Genomic DNA, 3,294 nt, shown 5'->3' with positions numbered 1-3,294 from the left:
TCCGACCGCCACATAAAGCCTCGGCCGTGGAGGTACGGATTCCCGAGCAGCGGTTCCTGCAGGACGGCCGCCACTCCATCCGGCGGAGAGCTGCGCTTGGTGGAGACTTTGTTCCAGACCCTGATGAGTTCCCTGTAAAAGACAGGCAGCTCCCGGAGGGCGGTCCTGGCACCCCCCAAGTTCACAAACAGGAGCTGCGTGTCATAATTGAGGTCGAGCTGCTGGCGGAAGAAATACCTCGCCAGAGCACACCACCTAGGAGGGGGCTCGACGTAAAGGTATCTCTGCAGGGTCTGAAGACGGAAAGTCGCGAGCTGGGCGCTGACGCACACCAACGACTGACCGCCCTCCTCAAGCGGGAGACTCAAGACCGCGGCAGAGACCCAGTGCTTCCTGTTGTTCCAGAAGAAGTCCACTAGCTTCTTCTGTATCTTGGCGACAAACGCAGGGGGAGGGGTCAAAGTGACCAGCCGGTACCACAGCATTGCGGCCAGCAGCTGGTTTATGACTAGCGCTCGACCCCTGTAGGACAACACTCGGAGCAGTCCTGTCCAGCGCCCTAGGCGAGCGGCGACCTTGGCCTCCAGCTCCTGCCAGTTCGCCGGCCAGGCTCCCTCGTCGGGGCTAAGGTAGACTCCCAGATAGAGGAGATGGGTCGTGCTCCAGGCAAAAGGCCTGAGCTCCTCCGGCAGGGAGTCCACCCGCCACTGACCCACCAGGAGTCCGGAACATTTCTCCCAGTTGATCCTGGCGGAGGACGCGGCCGAGTAAATCTCCTGGCACTCACGCATCCTCCGCAGGTCAGCGGGATCCTCTATCGCGAGGAGCACGTCATCGGCGTAAGCCGAGAGGACTCCTTGTGCATGAATCCCAAAAAGTTAGTTTGCAGGTGCAGCAGGTAATCAGGAAGGCGAATGGAATGTTGCCTTCATTGCGAGAGGGATGGAGAACAAAAGCAGGGAGGTCCTGCTGCAACTGTACAGGGTATTGGTGAGGCCGCACCTGGAGTACTGTGTGCAGTTTTGGTCACCTTACTTAAGGAAGGATATACTAGCTTTGGAAGGGGTACAGAGACGATTCACTAGGCTGATTCCGGAGATGAAGGGGTTACCTTATGATGATAGATTGAGTAGACTGGGTCTTTACTCGTGGAGTTCAGAAGGATGAGGGGTGATCTTATAGAAACATTTAAAATAATGAAGGGGATAGACAGGATAGAGGCAGAGAGGTTGTTTCCACTGGTCGGGGTGACTAGAACTAGGGGGCACAGCCTCAAAATACGGGGGAGCCAATTTAAAACCGAGTTGAGAAGGAATTTCTTCTCCCAGAGGGTTGTGAATCTGTGGAATTCTCTGCCCAAGGAAGCTGTTGAGGCTAGCTCATTGAATATATTCAAATCACAGATATATAGATTTTTAACCAATAAGGGAATTAAGGGTTATGGGGAGCGGGCGGATAAGTGGAACTGAGTCCACGGCCAGATCAGCCGTGATCTTGTTGGGTGGCGGAGCAGGCTCGAGGGGCTAGATGGCCTACTCCTGTTCCTAATTCTTATGTTCTTATGTTCTTATTAATGTTGGGGAAGTCCAGAACCAGGGGTCACAGTCTAAGGATAAGGGGTAAGCCATTTATGACCGAGATGAGGAGAAACTTCTTCACCCAGAGAGTGGTGAACCTGTGGAATTCTCTACCACAGAAAGTTGTTGAGGCCAATTCACTAAATATATTCAAAAAGGAGTTAGATGTAATCCTTACTACTAGGGGGATCAAGGGGTATGGCGAGAAAGCAGGAATGGGGTACTGAAGTTGCATATTCAGCCATGAACTCATTGAATGGCGGTGCAGGCTCGAAGGGCCGAATGGCCTACTCCTGCATCTATTTTCTGTTTCTATATTTCTATATTGGCCTTCATAGCTAGGGAATTTGAGTGTAGGAGCAGGGAGGTCTTAGTGCAGTTGTATTGGACCTTGGTGAGACCTCACCTGGAATATTGTGTTCAGTTTTGGTCTCCTCATCTGAGGAATGACGTTCTTGCTATTGAGGGACTGCAGCGAAGGTTCACCAGACTGATTCCCGGGATGGCAGGGCTAACATATGAGGAGAGATTGGATCGACTGGGCCTGTATTCACTGGAGTTTAGAAGGATGAGAGGGGATCTCATAGAAACATATAAAATTCTGACGGGACTGGACAGGTTAGATGCAGGAAGAATGTTCCCGATGTTGGGGAAGTCCAGAACCAGAGGACACAGTCTAAGAATAAGGGGTAAGCCATTTAGGACTGAGATGAGGAGGAACTTCTTCACTCAGAGAGTTGTTTACCTGTGGAATTCCCTACCGCAGAGAATCATTGATGCCAGTTCATTGGATATATTCAAGAGGGAGTTAGATATGGCCCTTACGGCTAAAGGGATCAAGGGGTATGGAGAGAAAGCAGGAAAGGGGTACCGAGATGAATGATCAGCCATGATCTTATTGAATGGTGGTGCAGATTCGAAGGGCCAAATGGCCTACTGCAACTATTTTCTATGTTTCTATGAATCAACCAAGTGAACCTTCTCTTAACTGCCTCCGATGCAATTATATCCTTCCTTAAATACGGAGAACAAAACTGTACGCAGTACTCTAGGTGTGACCGCACCAATACCCTCTACAATTGTAGCAGGACTTTTCTGCTTTTATACTCTATCCCCTTTGCAATAAAAGCCAACATTCCATTTGCCTTCCTGATTACTTCCTGTACCTGCATACTAACATTTTGTGTTTCATGCATAAGGACCTTTAGGTCCCTCTGTACTGCAGCACTTTGCAATTTTTCTCCATTTAAATTATAATTTGCTTTACTATTTTTTCTGCCAAAATGGATAACCTCACATTTTCCCACATTATACTCCATCTGCCAAATTTTTGCCCACTCACTTAGCCTGTCTAAATCTCTTTGCAGATTTTTTGTGTCCTCCTCACAATGTGCTTTCCCACCCATCTTTGCATCATCAGCAAACTTGGCTACATTACACTCGATCCCTTCATCCAAGCCATTAATATAGATTGTAAATAGTTGAGGCCCCAGCACCGATCCCTGCAGCACCCCACTAGTTACTGTTTGCCAACCGGAAAATGGCCCATTTATCCCAACTTTCTGTTTTCTGTTAGTTAGCCAGTCCTCTATCCATGCTAATATATTACCCCCAACCCCGTGAACTTTTATCTTGTGCAGTAACCTTTTATGTGGCACCTTATCGAATGCCTTCTGGAAATCAAATACACCACATCCACTGGTTCCTCATTATCCAC

Source organism: Pristiophorus japonicus, chromosome 2, assembly GCF_044704955.1.
Source record: "Pristiophorus japonicus isolate sPriJap1 chromosome 2, sPriJap1.hap1, whole genome shotgun sequence".
In the NCBI taxonomy this organism is placed as follows: Eukaryota; Metazoa; Chordata; class Chondrichthyes; family Pristiophoridae; genus Pristiophorus; species Pristiophorus japonicus.
This window is presented reverse-complemented; position numbering follows the sequence as displayed.